This window comes from Asterias rubens, chromosome 5 (assembly GCF_902459465.1).
Source record: "Asterias rubens chromosome 5, eAstRub1.3, whole genome shotgun sequence".
Lineage (NCBI taxonomy): Eukaryota > Metazoa > Echinodermata > Asteroidea > Forcipulatida > Asteriidae > Asterias > Asterias rubens.
Genome location: NC_047066.1, coordinates 9,663,368 through 9,685,408, shown reverse-complemented (window position 1 = coordinate 9,685,408; position 22,041 = coordinate 9,663,368). Strand labels below are relative to the sequence as shown.

Sequence of the window (22,041 nt, the reverse complement as noted above, 5' to 3'; positions counted from 1 at the left end):
ACGCAGGAGATCATAGTGTCTTTCCTTTTTTGGGGAACGTAAACAAAAAGATTACAACAGTATTATGCTACAGTCTGTGTTTTAGTAGGCCCATACAGCACAGATAAAGGGTCATTCTTGGGGATGTATGAGTTCGGTGGGACACTCAAACCTGCGATTACTCTGCTCATCACGATTCCTGTTCGGGATGCAATTTTGTTTCTGCAGTATAGAATTGCCTTCCTGATTTCTTCATGAGGATTCCCATTTGAATGATTAAGAAAAACAATTCCCCATTAAGATGCACCACGACAGTGGCAATTTTGATTTATAGAAAATACAATTACGTTGGGGGAAGTTGCTTCACACCACCGTCATGTAAATTGTAACCTTTCTACAGTTTCTAGTCAGGAAGTGGCAGTTGTCTTTACAGCCCAATTATGCTAAGCGAGAGAAATGTGTTGACATTTTGAGCTCGACAATTCATTTCAATGACAGATCAATCCGAAACTGAATCTTTAATAGGTTCATTAGACACTGAAGCGTTATTTGTGAAGCTTTAAGTGAGTTTGCAACAGCAAGTGAAATTTCATTCAAGTAATTAGTAGGCTACGCTGTTTAAAGGCATTGGACACTATTGGTAATTACTCAAAATAGTTATTGGCATAAAACCTTTCTTGGTGACGAGTAATGGGGAGAGGTTGATGGTATAAAACATTGTGAGAAACGGCTCCCTCTGAAGTGCCATAGTTTTCAAGAAAGAAGTAACTTTCCACGAAATTGGTTTCGAGACCTTAGATTTAGAACTTGAGGTCTCGAAATCAACCATCTAAACGCACACAATTCGTGTGATAAGGGTTATTTTTCTTTCATTTTTATCTCGCAACTTCGATGACCGATTGAGCTCAAATTTTCACAGGTTTGTTATTTTATGCATATGTTGAGATACACGAACTGTGAAGGCTAGTCTTTGACACCAATAGTGTTCACTGCCTTTAAATTATATGCAGTATTTGTTCGGTGCAAGAATAAGGGTTGCTTATACAAGCCCTCAACTTTCAAGAAAGCACATATAATTTATCTCAACGCCCATCCCACCCTACTGCCTAAAATTAACAATTTACGTTTTCCCCTTCTCTTCACTGCACAACTCGCCACTGCAAATATAGTTAAATGTAGTCAAGGTATATTGTTGCAGACCTAAAAACCCTGCACCCATTTAACCCCAAAACATAATCTAAACCTAACGTATAGCCCTGACTTAAATGTAGCACAAACCCAGGCCTCAACCGTGTATCCAAATCACGACCATAGACCCGAATAGATAGCACAGGAACCTCGTGATAGTTATCTTCTTATTTAATTATTTTACAAAGCTTGTCAAAAAGTAAAGAATGTCGTTGTTGTTGTTTCTCTTGAAGACAATCAGAACACACTGATCGAAACGTTGAGTTTTCAACTACCAGTTCTTTGCAGAACCAACACTTACTCAAAAGAGATTTACACATTACGCTACCCCTACACCTCATCACAGAACAAAGTTACTAAATCCTACTTAATGTTTCCTGTTACCCACCCTGTAACACATCCAAGCAATTCTTTAGGTGGTTGCAACCGAGATTTATTATTGTCGACTGCTACCGGTAAAATACGATGACTGTCTGCCTACTATCTCTAAAGTCGATGACTATACCTACACACAAAGTCCATCCATATCTCTCCCCAAGTAAAAGCCCCGATGTCCGTTTTAGTACACGTTACATCAGCTGTATGCAAGTCGGTCAAGAGCGTATAAATAAGGACCATGCGCACGGGCCAAAACTAATGCAAATCCCCACCTTAGGGAAAACAGACCAGCCTTCTGAATATCTTGAACTTACATTAAAAAGGAGAAAAAGGCAACGTGGAAAGCATAACAGACGGACTTTATTGTAATTCTAAATCAATCTGACATCTTTGGTGAAGACCGGGCAAGAGGGGCGACATGCGAATGGATTTTATTTCCAAGATGTGATTTTTGGTTGGCATTATTTCCTTGATACAAACAAAAAGTTGAATGCCATTTTTGGTCTCTGTCTTTCTTTAGTGCAGCGTGTTGTATTTGGAGGGTGTATTTGAATCATGTTATTTCGTGGGAGGTTTCGAGAGGAAGAAAATCGAGTTTGTGTTTTGTTGTCCTCTAGTCTTTTTGTTGGCTTGATTCAACATCTGATGCATGTTGTTTGCGTGTTTTTAGGTACTGGATACTGTTTATTACCAAAGAATATATCCTTCTTCGTAACATATTAAAAAGCAAACGTAAACAAAGAAAATTTTGTGTCGAGTATAATTTGTTTCTTTATTTCTTTATTTCTTTTTTCCTCATTTCTTATATCTTTGTATTTTTTTTTATTAAATAATGTCATTTCTTGATTTGTTTGTTTATTTATTTATTTACTTATTCGTCTATTTTTTTTTGTATTTGTTTGTAATGTTGTTTGGTTTTTAATAATTATTCATTTAGTTAGTGACATAATTGTCAATATACGCGTGTCGATAACTAGAAGCACGCAGTAGCAAATTTTACAGAAACAAATATTTGCTACTTGAAATGCAGAGAAAATTAATATCTGAGAATAAAAAGTCAAAGACAGAGAAAATAACGTTGTACACTTACCCAAACTTGCTTTGGTGTCCACATCAGTCTCTGGCTATTCCTTACCGTTATCACGGAGTGAATTCCTCAAAGTCATCTCACCCGTCATTCGACACTACATAAATCCAGAAAAACCATACATTGGTCCTGCCAAAAGTTCTCATGTTTGTTGTCATTGCGAGTCAATAATGATACAAAACAACTTGTCGGTAGTTCCAGGACACAAATGCAGCAGTAGAGATCCCGGGAGGTTCGAATCTCTCCCGTGCCTCCTTTCTCCATGGACACTGTTGTTTGGTGGAGCGACACTGTGTGCTTTCCCAAGGTGTTGTCTACCACCCTTTTTCTTGGATCTTTCCCATTAAAAACATCGCAGGTCACCTCACAAGGTTAAAACACCACACAAGTACATTTCTTATATTGGAACCTTGTAAGTGCAGACCAACCCAAAATGTTGTTGAATTCTTGGCAATATTACTTTCCCGTGGTACAACGCAGGTTCCTTTTGGGCAAATCTTTTCAGACAGCCATAACGGATACTGAATTTGTCATGATGATTGAAGGAAGGTATTTGTCATTTTTTTTACACAACAATGCATTCCGAGAAAGGTAAAGTCCACACATTTCAGGAATGAGCGTTCACTGGACCGTTACATTGGATTGCTTTGTAACAACTTTCTCCTAGATGACTAGATCGGGTATTAGAGGTGGTCAGGATACCAAAAATTGTTAACACAGTGCCATTCATTCCTTTATAAACATTCGGGGTTTACTTCTAAGTCCACATGACTCGCTCTGGTGTTTTCAGAGTGTCGATTTGGGTTCCAGCCACGCACGTGTCCTTATGCAAAACACTTTAATTGCTTCGTCTTTTGGATGGGACGTTATGTCAAAATAATTCAGATGGTTATCTACTCAACTTTCCAACAGTATTTTTTTAAGAAAATGAGGGAACGAACTTTTTGTTCAAAATCCGCATGGCTACTTAAAGCATTTTAATATAAAGTAAAAGAACGAATGAACAGGAGTACTTAATTCAAGCCGTCTAGAAACCGGCAGTATTTTAATATACCAAATATTTCCAAAGGTCTCAAAATTCTAAGATTTTCCTCGGAAAACGGGACAATAGGCCTTTGTAATGGCGAATCCGGAAATATTGACCCAAACCAAACACTGCAACTGTCCATCATTTTATTATTTATAAATTTTTTTTACTTCATTTCTTTTTGCGAATTCAATAATGCTGAAGAACCATTTTAAGGTGAATGCAAGTTTCGCATATCAATGATTTGCCTCTCATCAATGCCCTTTTATAATATGATCAAGGGTAAGCTGTTGAAATATCGGTATTGAATGAAACGAATTGTGACGTCTCTGTACAAACATTGAATCCCCCTTGCGTTTGTTTCAACGACCCTTAGATCAAAGGTGTTCATACGTTGTTTGGGCATGATACAGTGAATTGTCACCACGAAGCCAAGGGTTATAATAATCGAGGATAGAAAAGAGGTTATCATCACAAACAAAGTACGAGGTCGATTTATATTTTTCCTTTTGGTTTGTTTGTCTGAAAAACTCGTTTGGTTGGTTTGTTGTTGTATTGGTTGTTGTTGTTGTTGTTGTTGTTGTTGTTGTTGTTGTTGTTGTTAGATTGGTTGGTGTTGTTGTTGTTGTTGTTGTATTGGTTGTTGTTGTTGTTGTTGTTGTTGTTGTTGTTGTTGTTGTTGTATTGGTTGTTGTTGTTGTTGTTGTTGTTGTCGTTGTTGTTGTTGTTGTTGTTGTTGTTGTTGTTGTTGTTGTTGTTGTTGTTGTTGTTGTTGTTGTTGTTGTTGTTAATGTTGTTGTTAATGTTGTTGTTGTTTCGGCTGTTGTTGTTGTTTCGGCTGTTGTTGTTTCGGCTGTTGTTGTTTCGGCTGTTGTTGTTTCGGCTGTTGTTCTTGTTTATTTTGCTGTTGTTGTTGATGTCCCTTTATAAGATTTTCCCTCCAACATCATAACCAGTTCCTTGTTTGTATAAATTAAAGTGAACTAGTATTGGACCTTTAAAGTTTTACCCTATTTAAAATCAAACAGTTGATAATTAGGTTGATGCCCAACAACGTTTCATGGTAATTATTTTTCAACATTATTTTTCTCTACGGTCACATGACAATCTCCAATTGGGTATCTTGTGTCATTTTAAAAAATATTTGTGTGTGGCTGATATGTGTTATTGTCAATGGTAAACAGCTTGGTTTACTTTTGTTTATGGCCAGAGCTTTTTTTCGACCATAATAATAGAACCGTAAACTTCGAGATTCCGCCGTCAGCTCACCAGAATAATAAACAGCATGAAGAGTAAATTTAGGGTGCGTTCAATTAGCTTCACTGTTGACCCCGCGGTACTCACTAGGATGAGCCCCTCACAAGAGGTAATCGAACGATCACTCACCCTCTCGTGGTGACGTCATGTACCTAGGGCCAGCCCCAAGTGACCCAGTCCACAAGCAGGGCACTTGGGGCTGACCCGGGTGAGTCCCTGGAATGACGTCAAAGCTATTCGAACGTACCGGGGCAAACCGGGGTCGACCCAGGGAAGCTAATCGAACGTACCGGGGCAAACCAGGGTCGACCCAGGGAAGCTAATCGAACGTACCGGGGCAAACCGGGGTCGACCCAGGGAAGCTAATCGAACGTACCGGGGCAAACCGGGGTCGACCCAGGGAAGCTAATCGAATGTTCCGGGGCAAACCGGGGTCGACCCAGGGAAGCTAATCGAACGTACCGGGGCAAACCGGGGTCGACCAGGGAAGCTAATCGAACGCACCCCAAGACTCTCTGAAAGTATTAATCGTATACTGAAAAACAGAAAGGCCTCGATAGAGCCTTTCACGAGTTGTGTTTATGGTTGACCAAACAGAAAGGCCTCGATAGAGCTTTTCACGAGTTGTGTTTATGGTTGACCTGAACACGTCTAGATCAATTCTTCGCATGACGTACACAAACGAATTGGCTGGACGTGACCCAATAGGCAGAAGTTTTATCTTAAAATGGCCACACAACTTACGTGCTTTGCAGTCATTTTTTTTTCCACACAGAAACTAAAGAAATAAATATCACAAACCCATATGTATTGTTTGTAGACACAAATCTGCTGGAACGTTTTGTATGCACGGACACGTATTGTGGTATCCTTGAGTCAGTGTAAGAGGCGAATCCCGTTAGGTCAAAACATACAGCTTCTCGTTTCAGCAACCCCCGCCCCGATTTTGAGAGTTTCTTTGAATAGGCCTAAAGATTCGAAAATAAAATTGGCCAAGAGGTTTGCGATATTTTCAGCTCGAGCATTTAAAGGTAGGGTTTCATGGAACGGGTGTTGTTAACGTAGTGCTAATCTATATGCAAAATTATAAGGAAAACATGCAACTAAAATTACATGTGAAACGATCCACGCATGAATCGTTTCTCAGATTCAAATGTTTCTGGGGTGAAAATTTTTCGAAACCGTATGAATTTGACAGGTTCAATTAAAAAAAAATAGTTTATATTATCAACAGCTGCAGTGCTTCGCACCAAGTCAGTTTTTATAGTCTAATAAAGCTATCTATTAAGGCATTTGACACTATTGGTAATATAGGTTTTCTCGGTCAAATTCGGCAAATGAGCAGTCAATTTCATTTTCGTGCGTTCGTATTAAAGCTGTTTTGCCTCTCCAGTCGTTACTGTGTTTCAACTTCAGAATTCGGCCATTCAATTTCGTGTTTAGTCAAGTCAAGTTCCTTTAGCACTCTGTTCAATTTAGCGTATCGTCATTCTTTTTCGTGACACACACGCCTCAAGAAGCGTCTGCGAATTTGAATGCTGCTTTGATGAATTGTTAAATTGAATGATTATTTTGTTAAATCGAATGACGCAACATTACATTTGACTAATCATAACACGAAATCGAATGACCCTTTTCTGTAGCATTCGATTTCGCGCGAAATAGAATAGCTTGGTGGTTAAATTGGCTGCTCATTTGCCGAAATTGACCGAGAAAACCTATAAATCAAAAGTAATTGTTAGCATAAAACCTTACTTGCACGAGCAATGGAGAGCTGTGGAAATTATAAAACATTGTGAAAAACGTAGTTTAGTTTTTAGGAAAGAGATATATATATTTTGTTGAAAGACTTCAGGCATCAAGCCTTTGATTATGCATCTGAAAGCACAAGTGTGTTTTTCTGTCTTTATTCTCTTGCAAACTCGATGCCCAGTTCAGCCCAAATTTCCAGTTATTTGTGTTTTATGCATACTTATAATTATTTGGATACACAAAGTAAGAACACCTTTTTACAATAAATTGCCAAAGGTGTCCAGCCGTCGATTTTACCCAACTCTTCTTAAACTTAGAATAATCTTAGGACTTTGGACAAGTTCCATACACGTAATATGACGTATTGAACCCATCATAACTCGAGTGCTTTTAAGGTTTGGTATGAAGTTGGAAGCCGGAAATCACTCGAGGGACTGCCAGAACAATCGTTGTGAAAGGGCAGACATGATTACGGACGAGATGTGGTAATTTTGTTCCGAGGCGAAATGACATTTGAATTCAATCTTCTTGCCCCTTGATGTTCATGGCCGTATAAACCCTGCAGGTTTAACATCCATATACCTTTCTTTGGATCGTGATTGAAGACCCTCGTCAGTAATAATGCCCCCAACCCACAGGACATAAACCCAAGCCATTGACTATTGTCTCTAGATTAAACATGTATTCTCGATTGCATTACAACCGTTATTAAAGTTTAGAAGGTTACGTAGTCCTAACTGGATATCAATTTAGTGCACTAAACAAAAAGCGTGAATATGACGAGAAACGGGTCAATTATTTCTTAATTTCTCTACTGGACTTTCTCCGCCTAAAAGCTTTTCAATTGCTGTTGAAGAGGGTTGGTACTAGGATGGATAGAATGCCCGAATGCATACAAGCAAATTGAAAATGGAATAAGGTAGAGATGATGATGATTGAAAGAGGATTGAACATTGTAAGGACGAACTAGAGTCAACGAAAAGGGGTTGAACTGATCAAATGATTCAAGGTTTTTTTTTTTTCAAGGCTTTTTCTGCAAAATTACAAAATTTAATAATCAAATTAGTGTTCGATCATTTTTTTTTAACCTTGCTGTCTCGAACGACTAATAGCCTAAGTGACAAATACGTGTAAATTATATACATTTTTATTTAAATGAAAATGGATACAAAATGGGGTACGACGCCCTTAAAGGCACTGGACACTACTGGTAATTGTCAAAAACCAGTCTTCTCACTTGGTGTATCTCAACATGTGCATAAAATAACAAACCTGTGAAACTTTGAGCTCAATTGGTGGTCGAAGTTGGGAGATAATAATGATAGAAAAAAGCATCCCTGTCACACGAAGTTGTGTGCTTTCAGATGCTTGACTTCGAGACCTCAAATTCTAAATCTGAGGTCTCGAAAACACATTCGTGGAAAATTACTCCTTTCTCGAAAACTACGTTACTTCAGAGGGGGCCGTTTCTCAAAATGTTTTATACTATCAACAGCTCTCCATTACTCATTACCAAGTAAGGTTTTATGCTAATAATTTTTTTGAGTATTTACCAACAGTAAGAACACAACAACAACAAACACAGACGGCAGGTAAACGAATAAAAAATAATAAAAAAGAAAGACCCAAAGCGATATTTGGACAGTCTATAAATGAATCATGATTGCAGTAATTTGTTAAAATATCTCTTCAAATTATGATAAGTCTGGCCGCAAGATAAAGAATCCAGAATACGCAGTCATGATTGTTTTACTAGGAAGCTCCGTCAGTACATAAATGAAACTACATCCGAAAGTGGTATCCTAAAAATCACCGGAGCAGATAATGGTTTTACGATTACTGGGGGACTCTTTAAATTAAACGTTTATATTCGTCTCCAATTCAATAATGACGAACAAATCTGGGATTTGAGATAAATCCGAGGCCGATGTTCATTCGATTGTCGTAGACCTGCTTCTTAAATTATGTTTTTTTTTTGTCGACGAAAGATTACGTTTAAAAATAGAATCAAATGCGATTACGCTCGGCCTTGCAAAGGATTTCTGTTATTTCTGTCTTTCTTTTGATAGAAATTAAAATACTTAGATCAACGATAACCAATGGAGTATGACCACTGATCACGCACAGAAGATAATATACAGACCTTCCTTTTGCAACAACACAAATCGAGTTTTTGCTAACCCAGGAAGGAAACTATGGAAAGCCATTAATGCAAATATAAAATAGATCGCTGCTGTTTGTAACAATGTCAACACAAAGAATCAAACACTGTGTTTATTTAGTAGTAAACAAAACAGGTTTTTCATTTAATTAAGAGTTTGCAGAATTCGCGAATTGTGTTTAAAACATCTGTATATACGATTGAGTGTTTTACAAAAGTTCGGCCGATCAAGTCATCCAAGGCGGTTTGTTCATCTACTAAAAGAAAGGTCTATACACAGAAGATATGAAGTCTTCTTGAACCAATCAGTGGTTCACAGCAGCGGGGTACCAGGAAGCAGTTTGAGACATCTCCCCCTTCCTAAACGCCACACACAGCTATGCGTTGTAGTCAATGCGCAAATTCATTTGTTCTATAGGCCTGATTTCATGAAGCATGTAATTGGCAGCACAAAGACACAGGAAACTCTAGCTTACCAAAAATAGATAACCCGGTTAAAAAATACCGTAAAGTTACCATTGCTGCAAGTGGTACGCCAGTAATTTTTTGCTCAGCTAAGCAGAATTTTCGGCTTAATAGCTTTATGAAATTGGGCCCTGTACATTAAATGGAAATTCCATTCTTCAACAAGTGTAAGTTTTTTGCTTATAATTATTTCGAGTGCTCACCAATAGTGTCCAGTGCCTTTGATACCTACTTTTTTTGCTTAGTTTATGAATGTTAAATCTTCCCTTTTTCCTGAATATCAGAGTAAATTCATTGCGCGCTTGGAAAAAAGCGCGTTGTAAAAGTGTTATGGTAATTACGTGTTTCATTGAAGGAGCTGACTATTTACACATACACCCAATGACAGAAGTTGTTGATCCAACCTACTTTGAAGGCAAAACCGCAATTTTATATCGAAAAATGTGTTTATCCAACCTAGTTCTGATGGCAAAACCGCCATTGCATTTGCCTTCGCAATGCTGTGTGGCGTTATAGACACAAATGTAATCTTAAATTTAATCTTAAAGGGTTTTGCTACCTTATATATCAGGTATTTGGCCATGACATGAATCCGTATAATTTATGTACGTGAAGATGTACGTAATAGCATTTATTTGTAGAAGTTTCAGGTTTAATAGTCGACAAGTTTTTGAGAAAAAAAAAACAAAAAAAAAAAACGAAAATCACAGAGCAATGTATTCAGAAGATTCGCGTAAATCCATTGCATCTGTTATACCTAATTTCCGTCCGAGACGAAAATTACGTTTGTGAAATTGTTTGACTAATTTCTCAAAAACTACAGCACCACAAGGGAAGCTTTCCACCATCATAATCTTTGTGTAATTCAAATGTAAACTGTGGAGGTTTGTGTCTTGTGTTGTATACAAAAATGCACCCAACCCATAAAATCAAAACTATATACACCACAGTGAGTTACCTGAGACTCTTAGAAATAAAATTCTGAAAAAAAGCTCAATCCAAATTCTTTAGATGCAGTTTTTAATCGGTATTTATTAAAGAATATTTACAATAGAATACTAACTTACTTTACATTGAATATTATTATGCTATTTAGGAAAAGATAGACTTGGCGAGGACAGAATATGTTTTTATATAATATTATATACTAAAAGACGATTAATTGTAATAACACACACGAACAACAAAACCTTTTACTGAACGCCTCTATGATCGGAAAGGCACATCATTTGTCCACGAAAGGACATGTTTCTGCACTTTAAAACTGCCATCCCCAAAAATTGTCCGGATTGTTTTTAAAGGATTTCTTTTTTTGTATCGATTAAAAACAAAAACTTACTTCCCCCTTTTGAAAAGCGCTACGATAGTGTTACTTTCGTAGTGCAGACAAAACAAATAATTATTCTAGCTGAAAATCTCAGCTCATTGCAAAAATCGAGTTTTCTAGAAATGTTGTTTCAATGCGAAAACTGTATTTATATATGCAAATAGTATCATTCCTTAATGTTAGCCATGTCTAAATTGGCTGTTCCGGGGGTAGAACCACGTTTAGCAACACCAGCAGCAGCCGCAGCCGTGGCCAATTCGGAAACGAACTTGCTGTCATCTTTCAATGACTAGTTCAATATTGATTGAATACATATATTGATACAGCAATAATTTTGCTGTACACGGTACTTCAACATTTACTTCAATAGCAAGTTGCATTTAACTCTTCCGGACAATTTGACCATGACTGCATTCGTTTTAATAAAAGCGAAAGGTGAGTTTGAGAGGTTGACAATAAGAAAGACAAAAAAAAAGGGGTCAACGTTCCGGTAAAAGCTTTGGAGGAAATTGGGCCGTGTTTAAATTGAGACTCCGGGTACGGAGGCAGTCTCCGCTGGACCACAGCAAATGTAGTTTTTTTCTTTCTCGCCGATGTCGACTGCGCACCGGCCACCGCCGCAGTTGCTAGACTTGAGTTTATTGATCTTGCAGTTTGCAGCGGATATGATGTTTTGGTCAACCGATTTTAGGAAATCTTTAGGATGCCACATATTTTATATAAATAATCTCCGTAAAAAAAATTACGAATAATATTGTACAACAGCAAATGATGCACATGCATTCTCCTATTACACTAAAGTTAAAACAACCAAAACGTTAAAGAGAGAAACACAAAACGTCCATGGGGCTGGGAAAACAAAAAGTACATGATTAACAATTTCATGTTTTTTTTAAATACCTAACTTTAAGGCTAATAATACAAATAAATGTCCACATTTATTAAAGATTACCAACGTTGTCTGTCGGTCATTTTAAAACAGTGGGTGCTCGTTTTGAAGCAGAACAATCTCAAGCATGAGAAAATTATCAGGCAATCCTTGTTTTTAGGAATCAATTTGTACTTTCTATAACATCTTCCAGATGTTCACGAGCCACATGGTATATTAATATTAATAACAAAATAGTATAGACAACCTGTTTCATAAATTCATCGCTTAAATTAATACTTTGAATTAATACTTGACTTCTTAATTATTACTGTTGGAAATTACCACCCCTGTTTTTTGGGGGCGGGGCAACCCTATAAAAAGGTGGTTCATTTAATCAGGTTAACTTAAAAGCAACTAATCATAACTGAGGTATGAACATTTTATTTATAATAACCGACTGAACTGCAGCTAATTTAGAGCTGCTCTTTATAGTAGGTTTAGGGAAGTTGATATAATGCAATTTTAATGCCACGCGGGTTTATATACATGAAAGTTAACCGTGGGTTTGGGGATACCACTAGCCCTGGCGGCCTTACACTTTCGTAATACAGAGGAAGAGTCCTATATTGGGGGCTTGGGATACCACGATATATGATGAGAACATCCCAAGTAATGCAACGTGTTGCTCAGGTTTAAACCCATGTAATTTCTTTTACGGCTTCAGTTTGTTGATCATACAGAACATAAGTGTAATAGATGGCTTGCATGACGTCATTACCGCCATCTTTGATGAAACGTGCACGCACGAAAGGCTATAACTGGCCGAGAGTTGTGGCGCAGCGCGTATACACGTGCACTTTTCCCGTTGTTTATCATCAAATATAGCGGTCAATGACGCCCCATATAATTATACGCTCTAGGGTTTGACAACCAAATAGCTTAGAGCAAACATACAATGAAGCATGAACAGCAAGTTGACAAATTTAATTTCTTGTATATGCCACATAGCTTTATGTAGTATAGGTGTAAACAGGTATTTAAACACGTAGCTCTTTGCTTTGCAGTTGTTTTCATGCTCGGGGCTATAGGTATCCTCTATTGGAGAAGGTGTATTACGCGGGGTAGATGTGTACCCCGATTGAGAGAGTTTGGCAACAAGCGAGAGCAAAACCTACAGACTGGGTTACTCTCAGTCAAGGATATACTAAGTTAGGCACCACTGATACCCCAATCAGGGTGAACGTATAATATCCAAATTGGGTAACTTGTGTGCTAACGAACCTGTGATTCGTGCTAGCAACAGTTTCTCTGTCAAATGGTACAATTTATACCCCAATCAGAAGAACAAAGTGTCAATCGGGGTAAAGGTATACCCAAATTGGGATAGTTCGGGTGATAGCAACCTTATAAGCCACCATATAGCAGTAATGGGTTACATTCTCCTAGGGATCTCCAATGACTTCCAATGATATCCCTCACTGGAATAAATAAGTTCCAAACAGGGTAGTACACGTTTACCCAAATGGGGGTGATAATACGATGATGCGCCCAAAGGGAAGCCTTTTAATATTATAATAAATCTTCTATAAATTTGTATCAATTAATTTCCAAAGATTATACTATCAGTTCAACGATCATGCATAGATTTACCTCCACACTTTACTAAACTTATACACTTTACAATATTTACATCCAAGTATTTACACCAATATAGCAATCATTTTTTATTTTATTTTAATTTTTTTAATTTTAAATACACGTTATTCAGCATTATTTTGAAGTGAAGCAGAAAAGCGTTCAACATCAAGTTTTTTCTTTTACTTCCAAATCGTACAAAAAGAGGAGCTCATAAAACAAACATTAAACATGTATAAGTACATGTTCAAAACATGGGTTAACAATTCATCCCAAATTTGGTTTACCACCAATGTTCCGACAACCCTAGTGTTCCGACACACCAAAGCCCCTTTTTCGAAACCACGGCTTCGGCTTCAGGCTCCGGCCTCTCGTCTGAAGCCCTGAGCATGTACACAAAGCAAGTTCATTATTTTTACAACCGCGGTGTCAAGCTAGCCTGAGCCGAATCCGGAGCCGTGGATTCGCAAAGGGCCGACGTTTTGACACCCTTGTGTTCAGTGACTCTCAATCTGACACTCAGTCTCGTCATACATCGACGTAAAAATGAGGAGAAACACAATTTACCCAAACGAAGACAATAATGCCGCATGGTATTGGGATCAAACAGCGTCCATTTAACGAGGATGATTTATTGTATTTACCCAGCACTCTCCCAGTCCCACACATCACTCCGAATACAAACCCCCAATTATAATACTGACAGCGGCTCCGTATATGTAACAGGTGCGTCAAACCTAGCACTAATAATCTAGAAAGAGATTTTGTCTACGTAATTAAAATGCATTACCGGGGCAGAAGAAAAACAGCCAAAGACTCTTGCATTTGACTTTGCTCGGTGACTGAGCGTAACGTGATTAGCCACGATGTGAAGTGCCTTATTACAATCATCACATCAGAGACGGTGTTTCGCTAATTCTTCCACACCAAACATTTGCGGTGGAGAGAAAAAAACAACAGATATGGAAAGCAAAAAGAGCATGCGATCAATGTTGATTTAGAGAGACACGGAAGGGGGGGGGGGGCTGGGGCGTAAATAGCAATCAAGCTAATAAGCTTCTTGTTATGACGGGTAACTGAAGAGGATTTCTAGCGAACTGACATTTTGTGATTAATGTGGAGCGCTATATACGAGAACATGACTTCAATAAGATTGCCGTCATCTCACACCCACAATGAGCTGGTAACACCAAGTGTTCACGTAGCACACCATTTAGTTTTGTCACTAAATGCATATATCAAAGTAGGTCCCAGACTATTTAACCCTTCCAACCTCGATTTGGTTACGTTGGTGTATATGACAGGGGGAAAAATGCGAGAAAAGATATGTCTCCAGCCTATAGAATGTTGGTATTTTCAAATTTCAATTAACCCTAAAGTGATCACGAGTATCTCGGAGTGGAATTTAGAGGATGCGAACACTCCTGCCAAATAGCTCAAGAGTCCGGGGCCCGCCACCCTCATTCGAGAGGTTTGCAGAAGTCAATTTCTTCCAACATGTTTGGACACAATTATCCCTTTCTCCCTCGGGTGACTGCTGTACTGTGTTCAAGAAATATTAAAGGGTCAAGAGATTTTGAGAAAGTCCTGATATCAAGACACATCTTGAGGAGTTGCACGCCTGGTGTTCCGAGGTGTTTTTTCCTCCAACATATTTATTCTTAATTGTTCTTTTGTGAAGACATGGTGCAGTGAGTTCTCAGCCAAACACTTAATCAGCAATACATGACGACGCGGTCGGGTGCAGAAGCGGTGTAAAATGAATGTCCTTGATTGATCTATATGCCACGGTAGTCAGTGAATTTCCTGTAAGTTCAATCTCACTCAGACCAGACAAGACCATCTGTCTTTGTGTAAGTACCCCAGAAGATAATTATAAAACGCTTCGTGTTAAAGTGGCTGAACATATTATGCAAAAATCGTGAACAGGAAAATGGTGAGCCAATTAAATTTTCTATAGACCACACACAACCTCAAAGTTTCATCCAAATGCTTGACTTTTTTGAAAAAGGAATTAACATTCCCGCGCAAAGAAAGTTTGACCAACTTTTGGGTCATTGAATGGCAGTCAGTAGGAGGGTTGACTGTGTACTGTGCAGATGCATTCACAACAAGTATTGCAGGTGTTTCATTTGAATGGTCAGACAGTAAGAGGGTCGACTGTGTACTGTGTGGATGCAATTGTTGCACTGATCCGTGTAGTCTTTTATCAAAAACCTTTTGATGATTAATGGTTCTAACAAAACATTTGGAAAATGTTCTTGTTTTCACTTGTCAAGATAAAAGCAATATATCCAAAATGAGTCCGGAAGGTGATATCGTCTGGTACCTTAGTTTTGGTTATGTGTTTAATACGTTTTGCAGGCAGGGCGCACGACAGAGATGGTTGACGCATGATAGAAAGAACACAGCCAGTTCACTGCACTTGGCCATCTGGTCTGATATCAAGAAAAATCAAACAGACGCTGATTGCTTATATACATGACAGCTGAATCTTAACTTATTTGGAAATCCCCCTCAATATCATATCGCGATTAGACTTTAAGCTCTAGCTGGAGAGAGACAAATGGTCATGTATTCAAATAAGGAGTATGTCTAATTATTCACTTTCAAATAATCTATAATTTGGTAGTCTCCTCAAACCATTAAGTGTAATGTACTCAGCGATGTTTCCCCTATAGTCGAGGACTAGACGCAGAATGTGCAACCGTATTTACTCGTACATAAAAGCCGGACTCTGATGAGTGCACCAAAATGAGTTGGCTACAGAGGAAGTTAAACAGGCCAAGCACGTACCCTGTTCACATCGAGATGTTCCCCGTAAAAGGTTAGCCTGTAATGTGTCTATAAAACGACTTTAAATCATGCACACAGTTACGCACCGGTTACGCACCATCAGAGCCAGAAAAACATTCCACCAAAAATTTTCGGCTGAAAGGATTCTTTCATGAATATTTAATGCGACGCTCCATGCAAAACCCAGACACTTCCTGGTAAAACTGAAACTGGGTTTATTTGCTGATCAAATGCATGAGAAACCACAACACAGCTTTCAATTGTTAGCCGACTATGGTCAAACGGGTGTTTTGAGTGTTTCAAAGCATATAATGTTATAGACATAGAATTCAAGGCTCAGTTGTCTGCACTTTTAATGCCATTTCAGTTATTCAAAGAACTCACCCATTTTGCATTGGGTTCCATTGACATCATTTTTTTCGCATTACGTCTCATGGGAATACCACACTTAGAAAACTTGAAATATTAAAGCAAACTGAGTCTTTTAAGACCGTTCATGTGTGAGTTTCTTAAAGTGAATGCAAACATTGGAATAGCTGAAAGGAACATTTTCAACCACATTTAATGCTTCACAGACCATGAACTTTTAGAGTCAATAAGAGGTGCGTTAAATACATCAACTATGGAAAACACATTCTTGAGGGCCTTTTCACAAGGCAACTTTTACAGGCAACCAACTGCAGTGCATGCTACAAATCTAACTCTATTAGCACGTGAGTAGTTTCTCTAACAATGTCTTGCGAACCCAAGAAACATATGTGAACATTCAACACAAGGTCCTTTTGGTTGGTGAGCAGTTTGCATTTTCTTAGAACTGGTTGCCTGTAAATCGCATTCCATGGGCCTAAGTCGATTAAGCAGCCGTAATTATATATAAAAATACAGTCATGTAAATTGCTTCGAATATTTAAGACAAAGAGCTTATTTCATTCTCACAAGTAGTCCGGATTGACGACAAAGCCTTTCTTCTTGGTTCCTGTGTGTGTAGTAAGCGTGGAGTCCTTTTCTTCCGAGTGTGGTGAGGAGCAAGCGAGGAGATCACCGGAGTCTTTACTCCCCTTGCTGTCCTCGCTGTACATACTGCTAGGGCGGGAGGTACTCCTTGGCTCGAAATCCTCCTCATCGGAACTTGCGTGGTTGACTGTGTACTTGGCTTGCCTGTTGAGGAGCGATTGGAAGGGTGGTTGATTAAAGGGTTTGATATTTGTCTATGACATGAATCTCTTTTGTGAATGATTGTATGTAATATATTTTCCCGGTAGAGGTGTCAGCTGCATTAAGTGTTTGAGAGAAAGAAAGAAAGAAAAAAAAAAAAACTCGGAGCGATGTTTTCATATAGGAGAGTCGCGTTAATACCAGTACTGGTAAATACGTTGTGCATGTAAAAATAACCTTGGTACCCTGAGTCAACATTATTTTCGTGACATTGTTGTACTATTTTTCTCAAAATCTACAGCATATCAAGAAGTAACATTTTTAGGGAAGCTATCTACTATAATTTTCTTCAAACCGTGTAGGTTTAATGTAAATCTGTGGATATAGTGTTTTGTGACCTACAAAAGGTACCTATATACATCCTTTAATAAAGGAGTGATTAATGTGGGTTGATCTGCTGATCGATGACCCTAAATGGTAGGTGAAGTGCTTGGTGGGATGAACAAACAAAACATTACAGGCTGATTGATTAGTTATAGCGAATTATCTGAATTTAGTTGATTGGTTAACTGATGTCGGAATTGATCTATTGGAAATAGATTACGTGGTGATATCTACATTTGGCCAATCTTGAGTTTATTTTTCGATCAATTTAATGTCGGATGGGTTAATCATTAACATCCAATAAATAGTTCGTATTAGACGCCAAACAGTGCGGAGTCAGCCATCTCTTAACGGCCAAGGATATATCATTGTTTGACGCTTCCCGTTGCTTGTTTCACGTAAGTTTATGCTATCAGTTATTTTGAGTAGTTACAAACAGTGTCCACTGACTTTAACAACAAAATCCATGATTGGTTTGTAAAGCACTTGGCTGTACCGGATTCAAATGCTTGACGCGGCTCAAAACAAAAACCAATTTTCTCGCTAAGATGGCTGGCGTCTATCTATCAATACACACATCTTAATATTTAGTTTCACAGACAGATGATACCTAGTATTTACTGGAACGAACTCAAACACTCAGAATCTCTTCCATGGTTTGCCAAACAGTTTGATTAACAGTCATGCAAATCAACCTCAGCCGTGCTTAGCATACAACAAGGGCCTGACTTCATAGAGCTGTTTAAGCACACCAATTTATGCTTACCAGAACAAGGTTACCAGCTAAAATACATTTTACATGTACACAATGTAATTGGTACCCTGCTTAGTCGTGCTTAACAGACAAATTTCAAGCATTATATGCTGTAGCAGCTCATTTATGAAATTGGGCTCAGGCAAAACCATTTTTTTTTTAAACAGCTCAAAAACTCAAGTCTTTTATAAATTAAAGGAATACACATTGTATATTAACACATCAAGGGTAGGGTTAGACAATAACAAGTGATTGACTACAGTACATTTCCCTAATGCTGCTTAAAAATATATATATATTAACGATGAACAAACAGCTGTTTCTGCAAACTGTACACCAACAATAAATAATCATAAGATCATCTTAAAAATTGCCACTTACGTGCTTTATAATCATGGAAACCGTATTCGGGCTACAACACTTTATATAATATGCTATTGGTTCATAGCCACCAATATTGTTTCTGAAATAGAAACTTTGATTGGCTGTTATTTTCCCGCTTCTTTCTAGACCCTTCCCTTAATCCCTTTCCCCTCTCTTTTTCTATAAATGGATATGTATTTGTTTGTACTTGTTTTAGGCCTCTGAAGAAGGTCCGGTTTGGATCGAAAGCTAAGGCCACCTACCCTATTCATTATATTATATTTATAAACATTACCTAAAATGTATCTGCGAAACCTAACATGTAAAGTCTATGTCACGTGGTACGGTTTTAGGGTATGCGTGCGGGTAAGACAATGACGTTTTGTAGCATGGGCGAGTTACAGCACGGTGTCTATTTTGGCAACATGATACGGGCCAAGTTCGACGCAAGGACTTTTTGGGTATTTAATGGGTACCAGGCATTATCAACTCCAAGTCGACAAAAGTTCCTTGTTCGAATCTTGTTTTCTAGTTAAGGGCACTGGGGTTCACATGATTCAGTGACGAGGTATAATGTTTCAATATGTCGCTTTTCAGTACGGTTTTTACTGCTTTCTGTCCCTAAAACTTAAATTATATTTACGCCAAGCTCAAACCAGGTATGGTGGCAACCTTAGAAAAAAGTTCCCTTTCGGCCCACCCCAGTCTTGTGTACACCCACTTTTTGATTAAGATCACACCGAGATCGGGCGAAAGGCTCTTTAGTGCTAACTATCTTGGTGCTCACCGAAGCAAGACAAAACTTCACAAGTAGACATTTGAGAACGAGCAAGAAGCAGCCAAGCGTGTCCAACGATCTAAGAAGAGGCGAGGTAGACTCCCACAGGAAATCAGACAATGTGCATTAACAGATTAACCATCTCCCCGCCCCACCAATGAAAATAATGACTTTGGTTGATAGGTCTGGCGTCAAAGATAATTAATTATTCAGTTCTCATCCTTTTAAAATAGCCTTCTAATTATAAAGAAATGTGCAACATTTCTGAGATTTTAATAATTAACAAACTACATGGACAGAATTGATTTATGTGTTGGCTCTTACTTCACGTTCCATTTACTCGCAGCCCATGAAGTAGATCAAGTTACGAAAGATCACTGAGCAATGTGGTTTAGCATTGTGTCTGAACTCTTTATCCAGGGATGTGATAGGCTGTTGAAAAAAACCTCAGAACTAAGAGGGCAAAAAGGGAAAGCTTGCGGGTACAAAGCCTGCTTACAGACATTTATCTTTGGTTTAAAAAACCCTACTCTGCAACTTGGGGTGATCCATTTGGTTTTTATCCATTACAAATTTATACAAACACGCATGCAGTGCATTAATCTTACTCTGGGCGCTGAACATGGCATTAGTAATGGACAAATTACAAGAAAAGGAACATAATTATAACATTTGGCTCTATAGGGACAACAATGGGACGTGCTGACTGAGACACAAGAACAAAAGTTCAGTTTCCAGATGTTGGGGACAAACAAACTAGATAGAGACTGTAAACCGCATCAACATACATGGCTCCAAGTCTGAGAAAACAAAATAAACACAAGGGCAAACACTACGGAAGGTATTGACTTATTCATTTAGTAATCTTCAACACAAAATACTCTCAAAAATACACACGCTAATGTGTTGAATCCCATGGGTAACGCGTCTCTAACCCCACCATGATTGCTACATGTCCAGCAGTGCAACCAACTTGTATACATTCGTCAAATGTGTAGTGAAAATGTACAGAGCCTGAATAAAATAACCATATACCCGAGACTCTCACTGACAAATTCCAATTAATTCCATTCAAGTCGGCATTTCATAAATAAAATGAAAAATGAAGAAACAAAGAAGGAAGAAAGCGAACTAAAAAACCTCAAGATTTAAAGGTCTTTCTAAACGATATAGCTCCCCCCAATCAATAATCTTGACCCGTTTGAGACTGATAATTCGTCTTACAACCGAAAAGGAAAGAAGAAAACCAAATTCCAATTGGGTTATATAGGATTGGATTGGCGCCGTGTAACTCAGACCTGTAGCTTAACCTTGGTATCCTGAGAATCGTAAAAGCCATTATTAGCGTAATTGTGTCGCCCCATTGTCGTTAATGACGGCAATGGCCTGGTGGCAAATCATGTAGTTGGGAATGTCCACGTTCTCAGAAAAACTTCACTAAGATAATGGGCCATAAAACTATTACTGCAGCACTTTAAATGGTTCTTTTAATAAAATGTTTCCCCACGGCAGGAATTTTGTACGGAAGCAATCTGAATCAATTGACGGCGAATGTCGCTTGAGAAGTTTGGCCGATTTTGCCTGAGAATTTTTTTTCAGTGATTGTTAAAAGATGTGACAATATTGTAAAAATCAGTCTTATACAATGAGTCGACAAATATCAAATAAATTTAAAAATAAAATAAATAAATAAAATAAATTAAAAACAAATAACAGTTTAATACTGACATAATCCTTTATCAACAGGTGTCTCAAAGCGTTTTTATTTTATTTAACTTGTTTCGAAGATAATTTTGCCTGGTTTTTAAATTATGGGGCATTAAGGCACTGCGTATGGAAGATGAGGCAAAATGTGCCTCTAAACCCATCCCTAACCCTAACCCAACCATGCCATAAACTTTAGGGGCAAGCACCCCTTTATTTAATGGTGAGTTTTAAGTTCACAACACGGGACCACACAACCAATCCTTGCTAAAGTGTCAAGTCCAGATCTCAAAACCCCTGAAAAGAGAGACCAGAACTACTATACAAAGGGCAGGCTTATTATTGCCTGAGGTCTCCGCCTCCGTGTGTCTCAAAACACCCCTCAAGACACTGGACACTTTGGGTAACGACTCACAAACGAAGGTTAGCATAAACAAATTACTTTGAATCGAGAAATGGAGAGCTCTGTAGACAATGTTTGAGAAAGAGGTAATTTCTCACTAAAATATTCGAATTTGAAAAAGTATGATTTGTGCAACAAGGGTGTTTGTTTTTTCAATGACCAAATTATCAAAATTTTTCACAGATTTGTTATTTTATGCATGTTGGGATACACCACGTGATAATAATGGTATTTGACAAATACCAAAGGTATCCAGTGCCTTCAAAATTTCCTAACAGAGGTGCCCTTGTTCCTTGCCAATTCAAAAAGATGAAATTCTTGTTAAATATTCATCTCGACCGTGCCAAGCCTCAAATCCTCTATTAAAATTTTACACATTTTATTGTCCCTAATGCCTGTCACTGCCAGCAGGTGCAAAACTTATTCACGTCACATCAATCTACTATCACGGAAACCATGTAATTTGAAATGCCTTTTTAAGTCTAGGGTAAAAAGCTTTAAGCCGAAATCTGATTTTTCTTCTTCTTCATAAATTGCTCAAAGATGATGATGATGATGCATTGACAGGTAGGTCTTG

At 38.1% G+C, this 22,041-nt stretch overlaps 1 long non-coding RNA gene across 2 annotated transcripts in view; it reads right to left on the bottom strand.

Annotated features, from left to right (window-relative positions):
* Positions 1 to 10,306: 10,306 nt before the first annotated feature.
* Positions 10,307 to 22,041, bottom strand: part of LOC117290239 — a 31,094-nt gene continuing 19,359 nt past the window's right edge. For both annotated transcript variants that reach the window (XR_004519030.1, XR_004519031.1), the window contains one exon: positions 10,307 to 17,081. This is a non-coding gene — a long non-coding RNA (uncharacterized LOC117290239). The remainder of the gene's footprint in view (positions 17,082 to 22,041) is intronic.